Source organism: Heloderma suspectum, chromosome 5 (assembly GCF_057233095.1).
Source record: "Heloderma suspectum isolate Gila_16-S chromosome 5, 16-S_ref, whole genome shotgun sequence".
In the NCBI taxonomy this organism is placed as follows: Eukaryota; Metazoa; Chordata; class Lepidosauria; order Squamata; family Helodermatidae; genus Heloderma; species Heloderma suspectum.
The window spans coordinates 124406099-124433060 of NC_139462.1; the positions used below are offsets into that span (position 1 = coordinate 124406099).

The 26962-nt window shown below is 41.0% G+C and overlaps 1 protein-coding gene across 18 annotated transcripts in view; it reads right to left on the reverse strand.

The window, feature by feature from the left end:
- The window catches only part of TSPAN9 (tetraspanin 9), a 311820-nt gene that overhangs the window by 238489 nt on the left and 46369 nt on the right, over window positions 1-26962 (reverse strand). For 3 of the 18 annotated variants that reach the window (XM_084859978.1, XM_084859972.1, XM_084859969.1), the window contains exon 2: window positions 1938-2065. The exons of the other annotated variants lie outside the window; for them this stretch is intronic. The gene's annotated coding sequence lies outside the window, so the exon portion shown is untranslated. The remainder of the gene's footprint in view (window positions 1-1937; window positions 2066-26962) is intronic. 18 annotated transcript variants of the gene reach the window in all.

Below are 26962 nucleotides of genomic sequence, written 5' to 3' on the forward strand. Positions count from 1 at the left end.
AGAGGTAGAGCTGAGTGTTATCCACATATTGATGACTCCACAGCCTGCACCTCCGAATGACCTCCCCCAGCGGTTTCATGTAGGTGTCGTACAGCATGGGGGATAAAACAGAGCCCCATGGACCCCCATGGCATATTTGCCAAGGCACACAGCAATAATCCCCCAGCACCACTTTCTGGAATCGGCCATCCAAGCAGAACCATGGCAGTGCAGTGCCTCCAGCTCCCAGCCAAGACAACCTATCCAGAATGATACCATGATCAATGATATTGAAAGCCGCTGAGAGGTCCAAGAGAATCAACAAGGTCGCACTCCCCCTGTCCCTCTCCTGGCAAAGGTCACCCTACAGGGTGACCAAGGCAGTTTCCATTCCAAAACGAGGCTTGAAGCCTTAATGAAATGGATCTAGATAATCCGTTTCCTTCAAGAGTGCCTGGAGTTGTCCTGCAACCACCTGCTCAAGTGCCTTTCCCAGGAAGGGGATGTTAGCCACCAGCCTATAGTTGTTAATGTCCTCCATTTACCAGAAGATTCAGGCCCCCACCCCACCAAACAGCTATGTCGCAGGCAGTGGGAGGGGGGTTATTCTGCTTGGAACCTGGCATATGAGGTAGACTCTCCTCATAAAAAAGACTTTCCTTTTTATTTACAGTGCAGTCATATATGTGTCTCCTCAGCTAAGTCCCACTGAATAAATTGGGGCATACTTCCAAGTACACAGGCATAGGATTTCAGCCTTGGTATATTATTAGAGAGAGCATAACTTCTGGGGCCCATTTATTAATTTGAAAATGGGTTTGAACTCATAACCTTCACTTTGATTTTATATTAGTTGACATGGTGTAAAGGTCTAGGCTGCGAGTGGTCTGATTGCCAAGTGAAAAATATCTGCAGATCAATTCCTCCATTACACAAACCCATGAAATTCAATAAATGTAAAAGCTATGGTTTACAACAGCAACAAAAGTTAAGGCTATAGTTTTCAACCAAGCACCAAAAAGCAAGGAAATTGTGATGTAAGGCAGAGCCAGCACCTAATACTCTCATGTGTAAAGGTAATTTAAAAATTAATGATGAAGATTATTTTTGTGTTCCCCATAACATGCTACAAGAATTTCTCTGCTTTTTGGTACTTGGTTGTAAACTGTATAGCTTTAACTTTTTTTTTGTAAACTGTAGCTTTTTTGTTTATTGAATTTAGGTATTTATTTGGGGCAGTATCCAATACTGCCATTGTGCCTCAGCTAGTTCTGTTGCGCTCATGGGATCAACATGAGCACAACAGGAACCTAGCAGTTCTCAAAACAATCAGAAATTAGCCAGAACACTCATTTCCAGAACAGAAAGGTCAGCAGAGCTCCTTCCTGTAAGCTCCACTGACTTGCACTGTTTCCTTCTGTGAGGTCTGCTAACCTGTGCCATTCCAGAAACAAGCATTTCTGCTCATTTCTAGGGTTCCATTAGGAAGTGCTAGTTCTAACTGCGCTAGTGGTAGACCCCACTAGCACACAGGCAGTGTTGTACGCTGCCCTTAATTTATATCCCCTTCCTCACAAAGAGCCCACAGTGGCTATAAAACACAGAACACAACATGAACAACATTAAAATCATGACTCTAAAATCACAAATATACAATAAAATAGAATAAAACCATCAACACAATCAATCGATTGATCAGTCAAAAACCAAATTGACCACTTGTGTACACCCCCAAAGCCTGCACAAAGGAGAACTGGCACCTAATTGACAACAGTGTGGGAAAAAGCTGAATCTGTACCAGAAAGGAGTTCCATAGTCAGACTGCTGCCATTAAAAAGTCCCTGCCATGTGTGGTAGCTCCACAGGACACATGTCTCTAGGACATCACAAAAAAAGTCTCCCTGGTCAATTTTAAATCCCAGGATAGTCAGTATTGGGGAAGGTGATTCTTCACATACCTGAGTCCTGAGCTGTATAGGATTTTCTACATTAGTTCCAACTCCTTGAATTACATCTGGTAGCTCACTGGCAGCCAGCCAGTGCAGAGATTTCAAAACTGGTGTGATATGCGCATATCTCACTGCCCCTGTCAACACATGAGCAACATTCTGCATCAGCTGCAGCTTCCAGACCATCTTCAAGGGAAGCCCCATACAGAGAGTATTACAATAGTCCAATCAAGAACTTATCAGAGCATGGGCTACTGTTGTCAGATTATCCTGGTCCAGCAATAACTGCAGCTGTCCATAAATACTCCTCACCACTGAGGCCACCTGGAGTGCATACCTGCTGTGTCAGGAGAGGGAGGAGTGTGTGCTACTTCATCCAGGACAGGTTGTCAACTCAGTGGAACAACATAATCTCTGATATCCCTGTTGACCTGCCTAGGGATATACTACAAACCTACGTAGGTTTTTCTACCAATTTAATGCCCCCACCAAAGAATCATGGCAATTTTAAGGAGTGTTCAAATATGCATCCCTTACACGGTATATGTCTGAATACCAAACACAAGTGACAGTCATTTATTTGCTTAAAACCAAAGCCAGCACAAAATTATTGGGGACAAACAGGTAAAGCTCCCAAAAGCACCTGGCATAGGTCTGATGAAGCAAAGCTACTCTTATCCATCAAGAGAGGTTATAATTTGAGCTGAGGTAGGCTATGAGGAAGCAAACAGCCTCTTGAGGTCTCTCTAGGTGTCCACACTACACTGCCTGAGCAAGAGTACACCTATCCCATCTATTTGGGATCATCTTGATCCAGTGCTTGAACTATGGGGGAAAGGGTAGGGGATCATAATGACATCCACAAGTCCCTGACTCTCCACAACTTCTAGCCAAATTCCTCTCTCTCCTTCTCTCTCTCTCTCTCTCTCTCTCACACACACACACCTCTTCTAAAATTGTAGCTACTTGGGCTTAGAGATGTGAAGGCCCACCCCCACCCCCATAAAAACAGGAAAAAACCTTGTTTTTTCCCCGAAGATCGTTTTTGTTATTTTCCGAAAATCTGGAAAAATTGAACAGCTTTGGATTATGAAATATTTTCTTTTAGAATTTAAGACAAAGTTTTTTGATATTGTTACCCAGCTTTTACTCCCCCCAAAATGATTTGTAAAAACTATGTAATTAAACTTTTATAGAAATACTAGAGATGTAAAATGTCTGGAAATAATGAAGCCATGGAGAAAAATGTTTTTTTTAATCTTCTCCATAAGATTCCAAGCATAGTTATTTCTTTCATTCCTTAGTAAAAATAGAGATATGAGGTATATTTTACTGGTAGACATTTATGCTCAGTTTCCCAACATGTGAGTTGAGTCGCCACTGTGCATTCTTGACAATAAATGTGCATTCTTGACAGCTTGGGTTTTGTTCTATTGAGTCCTGTGTTCCTGATGCTGTAGTACTCATTTAAGGTAGTTCTAATCTATTCAGACAATAATTATTAATTTATTAACTGAGTTTACTTTTAAAAGTTTTAAAATATACTGATAATTTTATGAGCAAACTAAGTCATACATAAAATAACTTTAGGAACAGGAAGACTTCCTTATGTCCCCAAAGCAGCCTTCCTCAAGCTGCTGCCCTCTGGATGTTTTGGACTACAGTGCCCAGCATTCCTGACCACTGGCCATGCTGCCTGAGGCTGATGGGAGCTGAAGCCCAAATTTCTGTTTTTTTCCAGAAGCCTCAACATTTCTAGTAGAGTGTGATGTCTCTACTTGGGCTAATGCAAAAAGTAAGGGGGCTGCCCCCCAACCCACCTGTAATTTGAACACTGCCTTAATGTCTTCTTTGTTGAATTCCCGGTGCTTATCTCTCAGTGATTTACTGTTAAGCCAAATGTAGCACTGTACTCTGTGATACAGTTTTGTGGGGAGGACATTGAACAAAAGAGCATTTTGCTATCTGAATTAGTGGCCTGTTTGGGGTCTCCAGATGGGAAAATTATCATGCTGAGAAGCTTTTATAACCTGTGGGAGACAGAAAAGTTTTCTTTCCCCACACTATCCTTCTGTTTAAGACAGGCATGTAAACTATGACCAAATTATAGAGCTTAACAAAATGAAGGTTATGTCTGTTCATGCAGCACAAAAATACAAATTTGTTCTTGTCTTGTGGGTTGTTGATGTTGTTTACTTAGAAAGGTATGTTGGTGGGAATTTGCATGTCTTTGTCATCCACACACTTCCAGAACAAACAGAGCAATGTTCCAACATTATTTTACATTGAAGGCCCTCAAGGAATTATCATACTATTCTTGACTTTATGATGAGGTGTGAACATGTGAAGCAATAAGCAAATCAGTAGATAAACGTAAATCTGCTTAAATATATGTACTTAAGTCATCTTGCTGCTGTAGGCATTTGTGAAAGGGTCTTGCCTTTGTTTCTTGTTTCTTATTATCTTTTGTTAGGCGTTGTTGTTCTTCTAGGGGTAGGGGGATGGGGTTTTAAATACATGGATAGTAAATCAGAAAGAGGTTTTATGTTGTCTAAAGGCATTTTACTGGAAAATCCAAGTGGCATCTCTCTTTGCATTAGTTGGTAGGAGCACAATCTGCTAAGAAGTTCTTGAGCACAAGCCTCCTTGAAATGCATAAGAACAGTGCAAGGTTAAAATGCATATATTTTTTTATCATCATTAGCAAAATGCTGAAGAATTTTTTAACCAGTGTGTTTGTATCATAGATACCATATGTATCATAAATACCATACTGTAGATACCAAGGAAATAAAGTCAAAGCAAGTGAATGTGGAATGGATCATCAGTGCTTAAACATTCTACGTTTTATTTTACTCGTTTAAATTTTAAGCAGCTGTCAGCCATCTGGAAGAAAAAGCTTCTTTTGTGAAAGATTTAAACTATCTTTCTCCCATCAACTGATGTGTAAGAAAGATCCCATTATCGCATTAGAGGCTCTTATAATTTCAGTAGGGGAAATGTGTCCATATGGAAGAAACAGCAGCAGTTTACTGACAGGAATAGTAAATGAGCAATGGGCAGCCTGATCTTACAATCCTGCTATGTAGGCAAGACTATGATTATGCTATGATTATGCTGGTACAATGCTGGCATAGATCCACTATGCCACTGTATCTTTGGCCTCTAGTGGTGCAAGAGAGCTTATCCTCATCCAAAGAGCAAACCTGAGGTTAGGATTGCATTTTCAGACAGTAATTCCCAAACTCTAAGCTACTGTATTATTATTATTATTATTATTATTATTATTATTATTAAATTTAATCACCCATCTGGCTGGTCACCCATGACTGTGTGTCATGAAATAACTGCTAACGTGTTGTGAACTATTAAATATGAATATGAGCCAGCAGTGAGATGTGGCTGCTAAAAAAGCTAATGCAATCTTAGGCTGCATTAAAAGAAGCAGAGTGTTCAGGTCATGGGAAGTAATAGTTGGGTTCTATTCTGCATTAATCTGGCTACATTTAGAGTACTGGGCACCACATTTTAAGAAGTGATATATTGGCTTTTGCTAGTGAAACACTAAGTTACAGTTAAAAGAACACTAAGTTACAGTTAAAACAACAAAGTTACAGTTAAAAGAAAACAAATGATAATGCCTTCTACAATCTACTAAATTTAGTTTCTCTTCTGTGATGATAAGTATCCTGGTGTCATTTAATCATACCACAAAACTCTTTTTTAATGGAAGCTTGTTACTAATTTGAATAAGAACACTGGGTCAGCAACTGATACTTCTGAAATTAAAAATGTGAGCTGCTTTTCACAAATACCATCATAATACCACTAGATTGTGTTGTAAGCACCATCTAGTGGCAAAAAAGCCACTAGGGCCATGTAAGTAAACAGACGAACAGCTGACATGATAATTATATATCAGGCAGCAGTTACCAGACATAAAATTTATGTATCTCCCCAATTGATTTATTTTAAACAAAAGACTTTCTTAAAAGAGCTCCAGTTAAGTCTGGCTCACAATATATTTTATAAACTTCACAATACTCAAGAGTAATGAAAATGCACTGCATATTTTTCATTTAAATAAAAGCTGGAAAAGATGATCAAACCTTGGTAATCAGAAACTCTGTGTTATAACTAGAATCACTGTTAACTATCCACATAAACTACACAAAGCCATGTGTAAGTACATTTAATCTAGTCTGGGGAAGAAAAATCTGTATATATTAGCAGCCTTGTGGAATAGACTCTTGTGGCAAAATATACATCTGTCCTGATACAGAAAGGCAGAATACATGGATGCAGAATTCTATGTTATGATTCTCTTGCTGGACTGGGAATAGCATACACATTGGATGTGGATGTGCATGGGTATGAAACATATCCGAATGCAAAGCAAGCAGTGTGATCCCATCTGCACTGCAAGAATAAGTGTTCCCATCTGTCTTGGAAGATGGATGCAAATACATATGCCCATTAAGCCACATCCTGTACACAACTCTCTGGATCAAGGCCATAGGTATTTTTAGGAGCTATGGGAACCATGTTCTTAATCATCCATTGCTCAAGCACTGTACAACTGTACAGATTAAATGGAAGAAGGTGAGAACCATGCTGCAGGAAGAAAGTTAATAGGCTTCCCTTCTCCCTACTCTTTCCTTTTAAAATGGCTGATAAATGCAAATGAAGACAGAAACAATCGTAAGTTAAAGGCATGATCAACCGGGCGATGTTTAACTATTACTGACATCAGTTGGCTTTCACCAATCTGTACACGAACATGGCTGCTTGACCGCAGCTGCCATTTTATGCTGCTACTGACCTGAATAAACCAAAAGCAGTACTTAAAATATTGATGGTCCAAGACTTCTGTTAATGCCAACATGAGACGAGATCAAAAATCTCCTGCATAACAAAAGCCTTCTTCTATATACTTATGAACATCATTATTTGAGCATCTGAGCTCACCTGTGACAATAAACTCTACATGTAGGCAGAGCAGAGGCAAACGAACTCAATGAAAGTTGATCGTTTTCATGCCCCCCCCCATTAAGCCCTAGACACTTATTTTCACATAATCCAATCTCAGTTGCTTTTCTCTGTAAGGCAAGGAGCAGGTTTCACCAGCATGTGGAATTTACCAGTTGTTACTAGTAAACTAGTAAAATGCCCATCATCAAAATAGGTTCAGGAGGGGGAGTGGAGAGAGGGGCCTATAACTGCAGGAATCTCTGCAGGGTGCGGAAAATAAGAGGCACACCTTGTATTCTCCAAGGGTTCCTTCAGGATGAATTACTCAGTGCCAGGCACAAAGAGGGGAAGATGCTCCCAATGCAATTTCCTCTCAAAGTATAGCACTCAATTTTCTCAATAGTAGTGTACTTATATGAGAGTAAGCATATGGGTGTACTCTGGGATGTCACTGGAGAGGACATAATCATGTCCCTGGTGACCCAATGACAAAGTAGAAATGTAACATATAATGGTATTCACTGTCTTTTATACAAGCATTTACTTCATTGTAATCTGTGTGGTTTGCACTTTAAGTGCAAAATGTGTTCCTTGAACTGGGGCAAGGGAGCTTGCTATAGGTTCTTTGAGAAAGTGAAAAACTCCTTAACTCAGGAAAAGATGGACCTTCACAGCAGTGCTCCTGAAGTTAACTGAAAGCCTGGCTTTGTCGAGAAGCTTTCTTGCAGTTAGGTGGAGGCTCTATGACTAGGTCTGAGGCTCTTGCTTCATTGCACAGATGTTTATTTCAGATAAGGACCTGAGCTAATGTTAGGTAGAATGCAATATAAAAGAAACGGCTGGGAGAGAGGTCCTGGGGGAACAAGAAACCTGCTAAACATGCTTATTCTTAGATAACTGACTATCTATTAAACGCTGTCATTGACTAATTAGAGTACAATCCTATTGGGATTCCCATCAGCTTCTGAATTTGGAGGCTGACATGAATCCTATCCAGAGCATGACGAGTGTGGAAGCGATCTTTGTCTCCACACTCCTAGCACTCTGTATTTTAGCTAGATGACGTGTCAGGGAGAGGGAGGGACGGAGGCTTGGGAAAGCTGGGGACAGGTTGTATACCTGCTTCCTGAATCCCCTCCACTCCCCGCCCACAGAACTGCCCCTTTCCCTCCCCTACAAGGCGGCTGGCATGGTTCTCCCTGCACTGGCCAGCAGGGGGAGTGGTAGCGGCAGCTGGAAGCTCTGACTCACAGCCCTGGGGTCAGAGTGCTGTCTACTACACACTCAGGGCTGGGAATCCAAACATTCCTATGGCCCCCTGACTCTAGGGGCCATAATATTGCTCTCCCCATCATTAACTAATAATTGAACACTGATCGAATGGACTAGGCTGCCTCTGTATCCTTGGACAATAATTATTTTGTCTCCCATACTTAATACATTTGTTCCATTGATCTAAAGAATATTTTTTTAACTTGATCCTCCCATTTTATTTTATTTTATTTTTATAATATGAGGGCTTATGCATTAACACTGTCTGCCAAATTTTATTTTCCCATTTCCTTAGATATGGAATTTCTTATTTTTTGCCAATTTCTTGCTGTTAAGAATCTGATCTGAAATCAACATAGAATCATAGAATAGTAGGGTTGGAAGGGGCCTATAAGACCATCGAGTCTAACCCCCATGTTTGCAATCATCTGTTCATTCTTAGTTGTTTCCAATCCATCTATCTTACCTAACAATAAATTGAAAGTCAATTTATACACTGTAATTTTTCAATGCTTATAATTACATTAATCATATATTTTCGTAGTGCCATCATATGTGTCTAAAATCTGCAAAATGCTGACTGCATCTCTAACACAATGAATTTATGTTTATACAGTACATTTTCTGTAGTCTGTGAGGTATTAAATACTACAAATATAAGATCTTATAGAAATTTTACCTTTCTGCTACAGCCATAAAGTGCTTTAGACATTGCACACATGCATCCTTCCATTGTTTATCCGATATATTGATGGGTTGTTGTTTTTTTAAAAAACCCATCTTGCTTTTATCCCCATCTCCTGCTCTTGTAGTTTTGAAAGCATATAATATTATTTTGATACAAATACCCTTTGGGAATCACAAGTAACTATTAATTTTTCAAACTTAGTTAAGGATCTATGTATATTATTGGTCCTAGACATGTTTGTTTATACAACTCCTTATTTGTAACTACTGAAATATCAGACCATGAATAACTCTACATCCCTGTATTAAATTATTCTCCCTTCTTTCAAAAAAATCACATAGTCTTTCCAATTCTTTCTGCTTCCAAAAACTCCTATCGCAATACTTTTTAGCCCGCTGAAAAAGTTGGATAGAGGTAGAGAATCTGGTTCATTTTCTCCCAGATTTTGGAATGCCCATTGTATCTAGAATTTTGGAATGCCCACTGTATCTAGATTTGAGGATTTGGTAACTTGATCCCTTCACTAATTGTATTAGAACTAACTCCTCTTTAAACAAAACGTTATTTTTATTGATGGGGATAGATTATTTTGTGACATGGCGACTGCTAAATTTGCCTAAGGTGACACATGCCTTAGTTACATCCTGTTTGGATTACTGCAACGCGCTCTACGTGGGGCTGCCTATGAAGAGTGTTCGGAAACTGCAGTTGATCCAAAGAGCTGCTGCCAGACTGTTGACTAGGGCTGGCTACACGGAGCATACAACTCCCTTGTTAAAACAGCTTCACTGGCTTCCAGTCTGTTTCCAGGCACAATTCAAAGTGCTGGCTATGACCTATAAAGCCCTGTACGGCTCTGGTCCAGGTTATCTGAAAGACCATATCCTCCCTTCTGAACCTGCCCATGTCCTGAGATCTTCTGGGAAGGCCCTTCTCTCAGTCCCACCACTCTCACAGGCATGTTTGATGGGAACCCAGGAGAGGGCCTTCTCAGTTGCTGCCCCACAGCTTTGGAACGCCCTTCCCAGGGAGGCTAGGATGGCTCCCTCCTTGATGTGTTTCCAGAGGCAGGCTAAAACATTTTTGTTCCAGCAGGCCTTTGGGACATAGTTGGAACCTGGGGGTAAGCTGCTAAACTGCAGTTTTAAAATGCTGTTTTAATGTTTTTAATATAATTATAATTGTATTGTTGTTTAATTATATTTTAACTTTTGTATATTCTCATATGTTTTAACTTTATATGTTTTACTGTATGTAAGCCACCTTGTGTCCCAGCAGTGGGAAAAAGGTGGGGTATAAATAATAATAATAATACTAACAACAACAACAACAACAACAACTTTGTTAAGTTGGCTTTAAGGAAGAAGGCTTTTACTCTGACAGATGATAATACAGGCCACTGAGCTATTTAAGTTAATGTAATAACTTTTAGTATACAATCAGTTGTTGGTATTTTATTAAATTATTACTTATTTCTCTATTATTATATTTAGCCTAATATTTGTAGGTTGACACTACAGAATCAAAGAATGATAGAATAGTAAGGGTTGGAAGGGGCCTATCAGATCATCGAGTCCAATCCCCTGCTCAATGCAGGAATCTAAGTCAAAGCATCCCTGACAAATGGCTGTCCAGCCTCATCTTCAATGCCTCCAGTGTGGGAGAGCCCACCATCTCCCTAGGTAATTGGTTCCACTGTTGTATTGCTCTAACAGTCAGGACGTTTTTCCTGATGTTCAGCCAGAATCTGCCTTCCTGTAACTTGAGCCCATTATTCCGTGTCCTGCACTCTGGGATGATCGAGAAGAGATCCTGGCCTTCCTCTCTGTGAAAACCTTTCAAGTACTTGAAGAGCGCTATCCTATCAACCCTCAGTCTTCTCTTCTCAAGGCTAAACATGCCCAGTTCTTTCAGTCTCTCTTCATAGGGCTTTGTTTCCAGTCCCCTGATCATCTTCCTTGCTCTCCTCTGAACCCTCTCCAGTTCAACTGCATCCTTCTTCAAGTGTGGTGCCCAGAACTGGACACAGTACTCCAGATAAGGCCTAACCAGTGCTGAGTAGAGGGGAACTAGTACTTCCCAGGATTTGGAAGCTGTACTTCTATTAATGCAGCCCAAAAGAGCATTGGCCTTTTTTGCAGCCACATCACATTGCTGGCTCATATTCAGCTTGTGATCGACAACAATTCCAAGATCCTTCTCGCTTGTAGTGTTGTTGAGCCAAGTATCCCCAATCTTGTAACTGTGCATTTGGTTTCTTTTTCCTAGGTGCAGAATTTGGCAGTTCTCCCTATTAAATTTCATTCTGTTGTTTTCTGCCCAGCACTCCAGCCTATCAAGATCACTTTGAATTCTGTTTCTATCTTCCAGGTTATTGGCTATCCCACCCAATTTGTGTCATCTGCAAATTTGATCAGCATTCCCTGCACCTCCTCCTCCAAGTCATTAATACAAATGTTGAGGAGTACTGGGCCCAGAATTGAGCCCTGCAGTACCCCGCTTGTTCCCTCTCCCCAGTTTGAGAAGATCCCATTGATCAGCACTCTTTTGAGTCAGATTCTGTAGCCAACTGTGGATCCACCTGATCGTTGTTTCATCTTGCCCACTTCGAGCTAGTTTGCTCATCAGGATATCATGGGGCACTTTGTTGAAAATTTTACAGAAGTCAAGGTATATTATGTCCACAGCATTCCCACAGTCCACAAGGGAGGTTACCTGATCCAAAAATGAGATCAGATTAGTCTAGAAGGATTTGTTCTTGACAAATCCATATTGGCTTCGCGTCATCACTGCATTGTTTTCAAGGTGCTTACAGATGGATTGCTTTATCATCTGCTCCAGAATTTTCCCAGGGATTGATGTCAGACTGACTGGTCTGTAGTTCCCAGGTTTCTCCTTTTTACCCTTTTTGAAGAGAGGGACCACATTAGCCCTCCTCCAGTCATCTGGCACTTCACCCATCCTCCTTCTCAAAGAGAATAGACAGTGGTTCTGAGAGTTCTTCTGCCACTTCCTTTATTACTCTAGGATACAGTTCATCTGGGCCTGGAGATTTGAACTCATTCAAAGTAATTAGGTGTTTTTTGACCATACGCCTATCGATCTCAAGCTGCAATCCTGCCCCTTCAGCCTGTACTTCACCTTTGCCAGGGGGGTCATAGACCCTCTTTTGGTAAAAAGACTGAGGCAAAGTAGGAATTGAGCACCTCTGCCTTTTCTTTGTCATCTGTTATCATTTTGCCATCCTTATTTAATAGTCGAACAACCATTTCTTTCCTCTGTCTTGTATTATGCATGTATCTGAAAAAAGCCTTTTTGTTGCTTTTGGCATCCCTCGCTAACCTCAGCTCGTTCTCAGCTTTAGCCTTCCTGACACCATCCTTGCAATTCTGTATTACCTGCCTGTACTCTTCCTTTATCACTTGTCCTTCCTTCTACTTCCTATATGTGTGCTTTTTTTGTTTTCAGGTCATCTCTTTTTGTGAAGCCACATTGGCTTCTTCTGTTGTCTTCCACCTTTTCTTCTGGTTGGAATTGTTTGTAATTGTGCCTTGAGAATTTCCTCTTTTAAAAACTCCCACCCATCTTGGACTCCCTTCCTCATTAGAGTTGCTTGCCATTGAACCTTACTTATCATTGCTCTGAGTTTATTAAAATTGTCTTTCCTAAAATCCAGGGTATGTGTTTGGCTACACTCGGCTTCTGCTTCCTTTAGAATCAAGAACTCAAGTATAACGTGGTCGCTTTCCCCCAGAGTTCCTGTAACTGCTACTTTATCCACTAAGTCATCTCTGTTGGTTAGGATCAAGGATAGCTGATCGTCTAGTTCCTTCCTCTACTTTCTGTAGGAGGGAATTATCAGCAACCCAAGTCAGGAATCTCTTGGAGGGGCCATGTTTTCAATAATTTGTCTCCCAACAAATATTGGGGAAATTGAAGTCCCCCATTACTACTACATCATGCTGTCTTGCCCCTGCTGGAGGGATCCTGCTTGTCTTCTGAGGAGCTATCACTCCCTGAGACTGATGAAGCCATGGAGGCACTTCTAGCAGAAGACATGGTGCGCCTGGGCCCTCAGGGGAGAGGATCAGGTCTCTGTCCCTGTCAGAAGAGGGGGGTTCTCTTTCAGAGGCAGAGGCTGAGCTTCCAGCCAGTCCCAGAGAGCACTGTTATCTTAAGAGGCAGATCAGTAAGGCTCCTTTAAGATGAAGTACCCAACTCCAAAGAAGAACTCCGCTGGAGTAAGGACTGTAATATGCAGCACCTGAGCTGTGGGTGGGGCTCAGGAGGCCCTGGGAATATAAGCCTGCATTTTCTGTCTGGACTTTGTTGAAATCAACACTGGTTCTCAGCTCCAGCTTTTTGTACCCTGACCTTAACTCATGTTTGGACATCTGTATTATCAGCCTTGGACTTCTGCCTGATGATGCCTCTGCATTCTGATTATACTTGCCTGATATCCTGTGTATTTGATTTTGGCTACACCCCTGACTTATCTCTGGAAAATCCTTATTTGTGGGTAAAAAAGTGCTTAATTCTTGGCCTGCTTAATTGACTCCTCCATTGCAATTAACTGTGGGTGTTTATGTAGCAAGGAGCTGAACAGAACAGTATCTTTCGTGTTTTATGTTTTTAATCTGATGCATATGCAAAAGCATGGTTGGCTATCGAGTAATAAATTAACTAATTCAAAGAAAAAACTGACAATAATGGAGGAATTCCAGAGGCAAATATGTGCCTAAACTTCAGCCATACATGCTTTATCACCTCACATACAGCACTGGGATGTGTTGTTTGATTTCTTTCTATTTCCTATATACAACCTTTTAAAGGTATTAGAACACCCACTTGTTCTGAATTCCAATATGCGCTCTGCTATGTAAACCACTGAGTCAAAGCAGATAAAGTAACTGGTAATATAGATTAATGGAAACTGCCAAGCCTCCACCCTTAATTTTTTCTAGGCTGCCTTAAATGTAATTCTTAAAAATTGTGACTTAGCGATAAATTGATTCATACTAATTTTATATAATTTTAATAATATTTACTTGAATAATTAAAGGCAAATGCAAAAATAAAAAAATTCCCCTGGGCAAAACGTTAATTTCTATTTTTGCACTATGACCCAACCATGATAAAATATCCCATTGACCATTTATCCAGATCACCTTTCACTTTATTAATCAATACCTGAAAATTACTTTTAACAATTTCTTCAGGAGTTTGTGCAATCAACATATCTAAATACTGAATTCTACTAAATTTCCATTTTACTTTTATCTTATTTGTTAACTCTGTCAGTTCCTCATTTATATTAATTCCCCAAACCTCAGATTTTACTTTATTTATCTTATACCCTGAGACATTACTAAAATAACTTAATATAGCCATCCACTTAATAACCAACTGTCTTGGGTTTTCCATCAAAAACACTACATCTCCGTAGATAGACAATTTGCTACCTACCCCTCCTGATTGGATTCCTATCACTCTCTCATTAGGTCTAACCAAGATCACCATAATTTTAATACAAAGATTAAAAGAATAGGCCAGAGTGGACAGCTTTGTCTAACTCCTCTGTGAAGGAAAAACTGTCTTGAAACTCCCCATTATTCCCAATTCAAACTTTAAGACAGTCCTGTATTAGAGATGCCCATGTAAAGAATATATCTCCAAAAGCATATCTTTTTAATACCATGTTTAAATATACCCATTCTATTCTATCAAATGCATTTTTGGTATCGGCAAAATACAGAATAGTAGGGAACAGATTTCAATTTGTATTGTCGTATTATTTTTTGGATATTACCTTTTAATTGTCAACTTTTGACAAACTCCTTTTGCTCTTCGTGAATGTAGGAAGCTATTACCTCATTAAGGCTATAATCCTCTACAGGTCAATAACACAGAACTCACTGCAAGATGCTGGAAAATATAATTTTATCTCCTATATATATAAAAGTCATTGTGTGGGGGTTTGTGTGTTTGTGGCTGGCTGCAGGGCCATCTGTAACACAGGGCATAAGGGGGAGCTGCCCTGGGCCTAATCACACTGCAGGGGCCCACTGAGCCTGCCATTTGGGCCCTACAGTTGCTGCCTCTTTTACTTCACATTCTCACTTGCCAGAGTGTATGACAGGAGTCAATGGGTAACATTATTACTTTGTTTATACTTTCCCTTATTAACAAGTACACCCTCTCAATCATGGTACAGGCCAGGTTTCTGATTTCAGCTACCAGTCATCCTATTGGCCATCTTTCATTCTCTTGGTCTCTCTCCCATTCACTCTGACTTCCTTCACCTTGGATTGGCTGGCTGCCGTTTGTTCCCTCCCCTTTACTCATGGTTTCTTTTCTGACTGTGGGGAGCATTTAGTTTCTCTCCCCTGTTCCTGCAATATCCAGCAAGGAGGCCTCTGTTGAACATTTTAATAGTGGTATGAGACTCAGTGTGGATAATATTGTAGTAGTGCTTACAGATTCAGTCTCTTGCATTTTTAGTAGTGTTTTTTATTCAATCTGCTCATTATTATTGTTGTGCTTTTTTAATCAAGTCTGGCGGATTCAACTTTTCACCTTTCTTATGGGGCCTTTCTGAGAAGCGTAAACTTACCTTAATGTGTTTCTAACCAATAGTGCCTATGACAAAATTACATCCCGGGCAACGCCGGGTATATCAGCTAGTTTTCAATAAAGCACAATGCATTTCAGCCGTGATATTTTTAGGATACTTCTTCAGGAGCTATAAAACATGTGCTTTTATCTTTTTTTATCTCTGTGGTAGATGTTTTCCAGTTTGTCTAAACTCATAATGTAGCAGCCATATCGGGGGTCAGACTAAGTAGCCTCATGCAGTCTCATGCTTCATGTTCTTGCTGAGCTCTTTCTCCCTTGAATATATTGTTGTAAGCTGACGAGACACAGGAATTCCTTATCTTGTCAAAGGTCATACAATTGTATATCTTGTTCTCTGCTGTTCTCTGCTTATTACGGCCACCCTATAACCCAGTTCTTGTATTATAAACAATGGTGCTGAGAAAAGAAATGTTGAGGACTGCAACCCCACATGGGAGGGGGAGGAGAAGCCGTTTCATATGTGTCACAATGTCTATAAAAACAACGTGCTGATGTATTTCGGGGTTTCTGGCTCTTTGGAAATAATTCCAGCCTTAAGCCCGTGCGTTAAATAAATAATCTCTTTTTCCTTCACTCCGTGGTCTCTCTGACTCTGAGTTCTGCAACATAAATGGTGCCGTGACTTGGATGTGGCAGGCTCTGAGACAGAGAGGTGGCAGTTGCCTGCTCTTAATCACCGCACCGGGAAGACGAGCTCGGCGCACGCCTCCCTTTCTTGGTGCCACCGACCTTTTTGTCGAGTGAATGGGAGAAAGCCTGCACCGGGATCGCCCAAACGGTAGCGAGCAGCAAGAGAACCTTGGGAAGCGGAGGAAGGAACTTGAGCCCTGCCTGTATTGCAGCTGCAATTGAGTTGAAACCCACATTGGAAGCCTTCAGGAGAAAGGCAAGTATATGGGGAAAAGAGGGCCCCGCCTTTAGGGAGAAAGGCCACTGGGCAGAAAAAAAGAGGGCCCCGCCTTATGAAGAAGGTCAGTGTTGGTGGTATACGTATACAAAAAGAACCTACTCCTTGCGTGTAGAAGGGGGGCCTGATCATACCCCCGAGTGGGCGCCAGTACCCAGCACGCCAGTACTCAGTAGGAAGCTGAGGAAGCTGGGGAAGCCGCTTTCCGCTCTGGTAAAAAGTGGGAAAAGTGAGTGGCAGGGACATATGGATGCAGTGGAGAGATGGATGATTGTGTGAGTGGCTACTGCGGTTTCTGACGCATACCGTTGACCGTCCGGGTGCCCAGGCCAGTAGCAAAGTGCGTGGTGTGTAAAATCCTCTTGTGTCGGCCAGTGAGACCCCTTACTCACTGACCAATTCCCATTCCCTAATTGTGTCTGTCTTCAATTTAGGAGGGAGGCTATGGGTGGTGGGGGAAGCAAACCTTGCACCCCCTTGGGATGTATGCTAGCAAATTTTAAGAAAGGTTTTAGTGGAGAATATGGGGACCCCCCCATGAATCCTCAATGGTTGCAGACTTTGTGTGAAATAGAGTGGCCGTCTTTTGGTGTAGGATGGCCTACTAAAGGCTCTTTAGAGCCCAGCAAAATCAGCCATGTATATGCCATTGTGGTTGGGAGACCTGGACACCCCGACCAATTTCCCTACATAAACTCGTGAGATTCCATAGTCCGCGCTTCTCCTCCATGGCTAAAGAAATGACTAGAATCCCAGGCAAAAGTTTTGGTGCTCAGAAAAGAAAAATTGGCCAAAAAGAAATTACAACCAGTGTTAGAAGCCCTGTGTGAAGATCTGGCAGAGCTAACGGCGTTTCCACCTGCTTATGCCCCGCTTCCACCACGGGCCATGTTACTGTAAGACCGCCCCGTCGAGATCCAGATCCGGTGGCTCCTGAGCCCCTGCCATCCCCCCTGTAGAGGCATTGCCCCTCGCTTTGACTTAGAACTGTCGCCATCAGTTTCAAGCCCCACCGGCAGTAATTCGCCGATTTCAGCTACGGTCCTCAACTCCCAGATATTGTCTGCCGAGACTTTCATCTCTATGGGATCGGGAGGTTCCCCTCTTACACCTCAATCAGCATTAATAAAAGAAACTGAAGAACTGAAGTGTTGGGCAGAAGATTTAATAAAATCGGCAGTGACCCTTAAAAAGATGTGTTCTCACAAAAAAAGGGGAGGCGAGCTCGTCTACTGCTCAAGACTTGCACCCCCTTGAGATGTATGTCAAACAAAGAAGAAAAAAGGTTTTTTTAAAAAAGATTCAGAATAGAGAGAGAAAACAGCAAAAAGCTCAAGGTCGAGCTGAGAGGAAAAAAAGAACAAGATCTGAGGCTGTTAATTAGAAAAATGTTGCAGGACAGTCTGGCTTTTAACAAAGCGTGGGAGCGTGAGAGTGTAAGGCCGAAGAAGCAGCTGTTAGCCTAGCGTGCCGAGAGAAGGGGGGCAGGAAAATTGCCCACAACGTTCTGAGTTGTGCAACATCATCACCTCGCCTAATTGAGATGAAATCCCTAAGAAATGGAAACTGAAAATGAAGACCCAGAAGATGAAGGCAAAATAGAAAATAAAGGTGAAGAATCAGCCCCCAGAGCACAGGCTAGACCCCTCTTCGAGTGAAAAGTGTGCCATAAGACTGTCCCAAAGCAGAATGAAGCGGAGAGACCACGTTAAAGATCTCTGTCAAGGTAACCGTGTTTAGCTTTGAACTGTGTTAGAATTGCATACAGCCTGTAGCTACTGAGCATCGGCTATATGATTTCTGAAGAGCGTAACCATTAAGCTTTTGCCGTGGGATTCCCTGCAATGAAGAAATCTCACTGATTTAAGTGTCCAGTGTTACACTGCCTAAGTGTGTGTGCTGAAGAGACCGAGAAACCAGACAGCATGTTCCTGGCCAAGCCAAAATCACGCTACTACCATGCTCCTGAAAGCTGCAATAAACGGTGTAAGCTGGGAGACCCAACCTGATTGAGAAGAAAAGAAGATATTGGAGCAACTGTCTTTAAAAAAATGAGATCTGTGTAGCTGGCTGGCTGACGCTGTCAGTGATGTTACAACTTTAAATTAAGACTGTTTTCCTGTTTGAGACCCCAGCGAAGAAAGCTGACCTGAGTTATTTGTTGCCCGTGCCAAAGCAAAGATTTAGCTGCCCTGTACCTCATCGTGTCCTGTTTTAAGCTTGGGATTTACAAATACAGACAAACTGAGAAGCTTGCCTCTGAAGTCCTGCAAATCACCCCACCGCCTCCCCGAAGATTAATGGCTGCCTGAAAAATGCAAGTATAAGGCGATGCCCATCACCCCCCAGCGTCCTGAGTTTCGGCACTCAGTGTTTCAGTGCTTTCGTGTACCAGGTTAAAAGAAAAAAAAAGAGTAAGTTTTTAAAATGTCTGTGAGAGAACCTGACAAAAGTAAAATAAAATTTACAGAGGAGTTGCCCAGGTTAAAGCGTCACGGCTAGAGAGCTGAGCTGTGCCGCTCTGTTTAGACAGAGGCCTTGCTAAAAAGTTAAAGGCCCTTGTCTGTCAGAAGGGGTGTAGGGCCACACTTTCCCTTTTTAAACTGATGCAAAAGTGGAGAGCCTTTGCTGGAAAAATCGCATCTTCATTGCCCAGAGCCTTCTCTGTTTGCCTCCATCATCATCTGGGCTTTTTAGAGACACTCTGGACATGAACTAAAATTTTAAATTGTCAAAGACTTGCCATGGACAGTGCTGTGAAGCTTTTGATAAACTTGAACTCTCATCGCTGTGGACCGTGTGTCTGTGTTTGTAGTCAGCTCAGTGTACAGTAGGCTGAGTTTGATCTATGACTTTTAGATTTCCTTCTGCCAGAACTCATGCAGCATAGAGTTGCCGAGGCAAAAATGGTGACCTAGAACTCTTTGCGTGTGTGGGTATGCCCATCCCTTAATTTTAATGGGCCCTGAGCTTTCAGCCAGAAGAGCAGTATAATTGCTGGATCTGCTCCATCATGCCTTACTGTGCTAAAAGTGCTTTCCATTCATTGTGTTAAATTGCAGAAAAAGTTTGTTGTGTATATTTTATGATTTCTTAGATATCATGAAATATATGTGATATTTGCAGATTAATGTTAGTTGCAACTCCAAATAATACTAAGTGTGGTTCCCAATGGATGACAAGGAGGAAAGACAAAGGCAAGTAGAAAAGAGGGAATAGAGAAAGTAGCAGACAGATAGAGAAGGGAGAAAAAAAGAAGAAAAGGCAAGAGGCAAAGAAAAAAAACATTTGTAGAAAAGAAGCGTGGCCATAGTTGCCCCCAGGGTAAATTAAAAGCAGCTGATTGTGCCTGGAGCTTATTACCTGGGGTAAAGTAGCCACAATAATGTAATAGTTCTTTAAGATGGAGAAAATGTAACTAGAAAGAGAAGAAGAGCGTATCCCAAATGTGTGTCATTGGGACTAGTGTAAGGCAGAAAGGTTTAAGTAAGTGAGTTTAACTTGAAAAAGACAAATAAAGAGACAAGGCTGGTGCATGGAGCAGAAAGTTTTATGTAAAAAGTTTGAAACATGATCTGCAATACAGACAGATCAGCAAAGAAAAAGAAAGCAAAAGAAAGAGAAAAAAATTTGTCTTCCCATACTAATAAATAAAAGTGTTATCAAGCACTTTGGGAAGCGAAGTTGTTTACAGGAAGCTGTGCCTGAGAACCAAATACTTCTAGCCTATGCTGAAAATGCTTGCTAGTGTTGTGCTGCCTCATGGGTAACATGTATGGTATAAAACCCATTTAGCCCAATAGCTCGTGGTTCAGAGAAGCTGTCTGATCCAACCATTAAGTACGCCTGTGTGCTGTAAGTAGCCCAATAAAGTCTCCTTGTAAGTAACCCCCCCCCCCCGCTGTAATCCCAAAACAAAGCGGGGCTAGAGAGCCTCACCCAGTATCAAACCCTGCTGTTAGAAGCCATGAAAGCAGGTATGAAGAAGTCAATTAATATGACCAAAGTGTCTAAAGTGCTGCAAGGTGCCACCGAGGCCCCAGAGCGTACTTGGAGCATCTTTTAAATGCCTATCGCCAGTATACCCCCCTCGACCCAGAGGCCCAAGAAGACGTGGACGAAAAGAAAAAAAGAAGACCTGGCAGAGGCAAAAGATTCTTAAAAAAGAACCAGTGTGCCCAGTGTGAACAAAATGGACATTAGTGGCATGAATGCCCAAATAAAATAAATCAAATACACAAAGGAGAAAACCAAAGGGGCCAGAATGGGCAAAGAGGGAGACAGCTTGAGAGGGGCCGTGACATTGACTTCATGATTGACACTGGAGTGGCATCAAGAGCAAGCAAACGTTAGCCTTAAACAAGAAGTCCAAACACTGAGCAAAGTTCTTCAAGCCCAGCGTCGCTTTGTCTTAAAAAATAAGCCATTCCCATCACAGAAGTTCATCCTTTCCAACCAAGAGTTAAAGTATGAGTTAAAGAGGGAAAAATAACCCTTTGACTCCCAGATGGAGAGGACTGAAAACTCATACTTTCCACCCCCGCAGCTATGAAAGCAGCTGGAGTTAAACCCTGGATACATTGGACACGAGTCAAGAGAGCGAGAGGGGGAGAGTAGACTGTAAACAGAAATCCTGAAAATCCTTTAAAAATCATTCTGAAAAAGCAGTAAGAAGACTCAGGCTAGACCTTACTGTAGACACACCGGGAGACTGTCCCCCTGCGTACGGTCAGACCTGCAACTGGAGAATTGAAGAAGGGGATTAGACCCTACTGCAGCTTGCCAGGTGAATAGCTGCCCGGCGTACGGTCAGATCCCAAAGAAGATCAAACATGCGTGTTGTAGTGTTAGTAGTGTTGCATTGTGTTTCCTTAATAAGGTGCAAAAAGGGGGGTCTGCCCCTGGAAAGAAAAGTTTGTCCCAGTGATTTGCTGATAATTACTGGCTTCACCTGGCTAACATCACGAAAGTAAAACATTTTTGTTTGCCAAAAGATATACCTGCAAACAGGCTTATTAGCTCTTGCCTAATACCTGTCTGTAGACATCCTGGGAAAATTCAAAAAGATACCATGTTAAGAGTTTATGGTGTAAGTTTAACTTATTCCCAAAATGCTAATTGGGGCGTGGTTGCAAAGATCCTACCCCCTACAGAGTTCACTCTACACACCCCCATCGTTGCTGAAACAAATGCTACGTGTGCACGAATGCTTAATTGTCAAAAATTTTCCAGAAAATATAAAGCTATCCCTGGCCCCCTTCCACTGTAATAAAATTCAAAACATATCTTTTAATGATGCCCACATACTTTTGCCTCATAGATGGTTTTAGACATGTAGTTCCTGCACTTGGTCATTCATTCCTGCCAACTTGTCTAATAACCACCCATGTTGCCTCAGCCGCCAATTGAACTGGTGCCAATTCTTCCCCTGTGGCCCGAGAAAATCCGTCGACGGCAGCCTCGAGCACTCCAACTAACTAAAAATTGTAATAGTCATGTGCAGTTATATTCTGACTCAGAAAAATTGGCCTTAGCAATGTCACTAGTTGGGGTTCCAGGTTTAGCCTTGGCTGATGGTCTAGAGATCAACCGGTTAGCTTGCAGCTTAGCCAAAAGCATAAATGCCACCTCACGAGCATCGTCATTGTTAAATAAAGAGTTGCGTGATCTAAGAGGTGCAGTTCTAGAAAATAGAGCTGGTATAGATTACCTCTTCCTTCTTCATTTAAGTTGTGAGACACACCAAAAGCTCTGTTGTTTTAACTTAACTGATAATGGCAATGCTGTAGATGAACAGATCAACAAGCTGCACAATATAGTAGCTAACAAAACAATAAGACAAAACAATTAGCTCAATTAGTTAACCCCTTGGCTTCCAGATTTTAGCTAGCTTAAAAGTATTGTTCATCCTAATTCTACCAGTGTTGTTCATAAAGATACTGTTATGCCTTTGCATTCCTTGTCTTATGCGCTGTTTAACCAATTTGTTTTATATCTCAGCTAGTATAACTGCTGCCCTCTACGCTCTAATAGCCCAACAAGAGGCTAAGTAATATGTATGTCACAAAAAGCTTTGTATGGTTATCAAAAATTCTATAATTGTAATGAAATTATGCATTTAAGGGGGGAATGTAGTAGCCATATCGGGGGTCAGACTAAGTAGCCTCATGCAGTCTCATGCTTCATGTTCTTGCTGAGCTCTTTCTCCCTTGAATATATTGTTGTAAGCTGACGAGACACAGGAATTCCTTATCTTGTCAAAGGTCATACAACTGTATATCTTGTTCTCTGCTGTTCTCTGCTTATCATGGCTACCCTATAACCCAGTTCTTGTATTATAAACAATGGTGCTAGGAGAAGAAATGTTGAGGACTGCAACCCCACACGGGAGGGGGAGGAGGAGCCATTTCATATGTGTCACAATGTCTATAAAAACAATGTGCTGATGTATTTCGGGGCTTCTGGCTCTTTGGAAATAATTGCAGCCTTAAGCCCGCGCGTTAAAGAATCTCTTTTTCCTTCACTCCGTGGTCTCTCTGACTCAGAGTTCTGCAACAATACTGCCCTGTACTCACTTTCTTGGGAGTAAGTCCTATTGAATTAAAAATGGGGCTTACAATGGGGTTGAATTCAATGGGGCTCACTTCTGAGTAGATGTATGTAGGATTGCAGTACAGGTCTATTTGCTAGAATTGAAGCTAAAGTTTTATAATCCACGTTCAAAAGAGACACTGGTATATGACTACTTTTTCAACATCTTTCTGGGGCTTAGGGACAAAAATTATATTTGCATCATTCCAATACTCTGATAAATTCTGATTATGAAGTATATATTCAAATAAATCTTTCAATATTAATTCTTCACTACAAAATTAATAAAATTCCATGCTTAAACCATTTGGCCCTGTGGCTTTATTTACTTTCATGCTATTAATTACCTTTGTTATTTCTTGTACAGTAAGCTCTCTGCTTACTATATCCTTAACGCTGCTGAGAAATACGTGGAAAATGTATCTGACCTGATAATTGTTCTTTCATAAGTGCAGTTTATCAGATTCATAATGTTTTTGAAAATAATTAGTAAATTCCTCTATTATGCACTCACTTTGATTTTTAAAAAATGTTCATTTCCCTTTATTCTAGATATATGTACATTTTTATATGAGTCTGATGTAAGAGTTTTTGCTAACATTTGTCCTTGTTTATTTACAAATTGAAATATTGATCGTCTATGGCATAATGATTTAGCAACTAAATATGGATCCAATAATCTTAATTAGTTCTTATCCTTTTAAAGTTTGCTTTTACTTTATTACTATTTACTATTACTATTTTGTTTATGTCACTATTGTAATGTTTCCACTTTTACTATGTTTTGTCTTTGTAAATTTCTTTGCTTTTTCAAATACATTGCCTTATTTATTCACATACCCCTGATATAACCTTTATATTTCCCAAATATTCATATCAATGTCATCAGTTCTATTAATTAAAAAGAACATTAATTTGCTTTCTCGATTCTTCCTAAATCTCATTGTTCTATAATATATTATTTAACTTCCACCCCAAATATGATCTTTCTGTTTTTTTATATATCCATTCAAAAGTTACTGATTACTCACAGCATAATTCATAGCCCCAATTCTACTTTCTTTGATATCTTTAAGAACACCTGCTAAAACAAAAATATAATCAATCAAAAGAATAAGCCTGTCTATGTGAAAACAAAGTATGGATGAAGTATGGATCAATTCATCCAATAAAAGTATGGATATTTTCATGGGGTGAAAGTATCTCTATGCATCTGCCAGTAAATTTTCTTCTAACTTTTAAATAAGTTTTAGAAAGCTTCATGAGTAGCTGTTCCAGTCACAACTGAGTTATTGTTATTAACTGCATTGAAATCTCCTGCGATAATAATTCCTCCAATTCATTTTTTATAACTTTGATACCATGCAAATATAAAAAATAACACGCTTAATATAAGGTCAACATTTTTGCTTCTATCTTAATCTTAATATTAATTCAATGATTAAAAAAAAAACCCTGCCAAGGGGGGCAGAGCATGTGAGCAAGGAGAGATATGGGTTGTGTGAGCTCAACAATAAATAAGAAAACAACTAGAGACGACTCTACACATGGACATCACTAGATGGTCAATATCGAAATCAGATTGATTATGTCCTTTGCAGCCAAAGATGGAGAAGCTCTATACAGTCAGGAAAAACAAGACCTGGAGCTGACTGTGGCTCAGATCATGAGCTGCTTCTTGCAAAATTTCGGCTGAAATTGAAGAACGTAGGGAAAACCACTCAACCATTCAGGTATGACCTAAATCATATCCCTGATGAATATACAGTGGAGGTGAGGAATAGATTTCAGGGATTAGACCTGATAGACAGGGTGCCTGAGGAACTATGGACGGAGGTCTGTAACACTGTTCAGAAGGCAGCAACTCAATCCATCCCAAAGAAAAAGAAATGCAAGAAAGCAAAGGGGCTGTCTGAAGAAGCTTTACAAGTAGCTGAGGAAAGAAGGGAAGCGAAAAGCAAGGGAGAAAGGGGAAGATATATCCAACTGAATGCAGAGTTCCAGAGAATAGCAAGGAGAGACAAGAAGGCCTTCTTAAATGAACAATGCAAAGAAATCGAGGAAAACAGAATGGGAAAGACTAGAGATCTTTTCAAAAAAATCGGAGATCTCAAGGGAACGTTTTGTGCAAAGACGGGCATGATAAAGGACAAAGAAGGCAGGGACCTAACAGAAGCAGATGAGATTAAGAAGAGGTGGAAAGAATACACAGAAGAACTATACAGGAAAGATCTGAATGTCCCTCATAGCCATGATAGTGCGGTCACTGAACTTGAGCCGGACATCCTAGAGAGTGAAGTCAAGTGGGCCTTAGGAAGCATTAGTAACAACAAAGCTAGCGGAGATGACAGTATTCCAGCTGAGCTATTTAAAATCCTAAAAGATGATGCCGTTAAAGTGCTGCACTCAATATGCCAACAAATTTGGAACACTCAACAGTGGCCGCAAGACTGGAAAAGGTCAGTCTACATTCCAATTCCAAAGAAGGGCAACGCCAAAGAGTGTTCAAACTACCGCACAATTGCTGGCATTTCACATGCCAGCAAGGTGATGCTCAAAATCCTACAAGCTAGGCTTCAGCAGTATGCGAACCGAGAACTACCAGAACTACCAGAAATACAAGCTGGGTTTCGAAGAGGCAGAGGAACTAGAGATCAAATCGCCAACATTCGCTGCATCATGGAGAAAGCAAGAGAATTCCAGAAAAACGTCTATTTCTGCTTCATTGACTACGCTAAAGCCTTTGATTGTGTGGATCACAACAAATTGTGGCAAATTCTTAAAGTGATGGGAGTACCAGACCACCTTACCTGTCTCCTGAGAAACCTGTACGAGGGTCAAGAAGCAACAGTAAGAACCAGACATGGAACAACCGAGTGGTTCAAAATTGGGAAAGAAGTACGACAAGGCTGCATATTATCGCCCTGCTTATTTAATTTATATGCAGAGTACATCATGAGAAACGCTGGGTTGGATGAATCACAGGTCGGAATTAAGATTGCCGGGAGAATTATCAACAACCTCCGATACGCAGACGATACCACCCTAATGGCAGAAAGCGAAGAGGATCTCAAGAGCCTCTTGTTGAGAGTGAAAGAGGAGAGTGCAAAAGCTGGTTTGAAACTCAACATTAAAAAAACTAAGATCATGGCATCTGGCCCCATCACTTCCTGGCATATAGAAGGGGAAGAAATGGAAGCAGTGACAGATTTTACTTTCTTGGGCTCCAAGATCACCGCAGACGGTGACTGTAGCCATGAAATTAAAAGACGCTTGCTCCTTGGGAGGAAAGCTATGGCCAACCTAGACAGCATAGTAAGAAGCAGAGACATCACCTTGCCGACAAAGGTCCATCTAATCAAAGCTATGTTTTTCCCAGTAGTAACATATGGCTGTGAGAGCTGGACTATAAGGAAGGCTGAGCGCCGAAGAATTGATGCTTTCGGACTGTGGTGCTGGAGAAGACTCTTACGAGTGCCCTGGACTGCAAGGAGGTCAAATCAGTCCATCCTAAAGGAAATCAACCCTGAGTGCTCATTGGAAGGACAGATATTGAAGCTGAAGCTCAAATATTTTGGCCACCTAATGCGAAGAGAAAACTCTCTGGAAAAGACCCTGATGCTAGGAAAGACTGAAGGCAAAAGGAGAAGGGGACGGCAGAGGATGAGATGGCTAGATAGCATCACAAATGCAATGAATATGAACTTGAGCACGCTCCGGGAGAGAGTGCAGGACAGGAAGGCCTGGCGTGCTATGGTCCATGGGGTCACGAAGAGTCGGACACGACTGAACGCCTGAACAACAAAAAATTGGATTTCTAAATCTAAACTTATCACAAATACAAGGCTTAAACATCAAACTGGTAAGTAAAGCTGAACTTAGAGGAAAAACATTACTGTACTTCTTTAAAATTAAAGTTAAAGAAGCAGGCCTACCAGAAGAAGAAATGAAACAACCTTGCAAGATGGC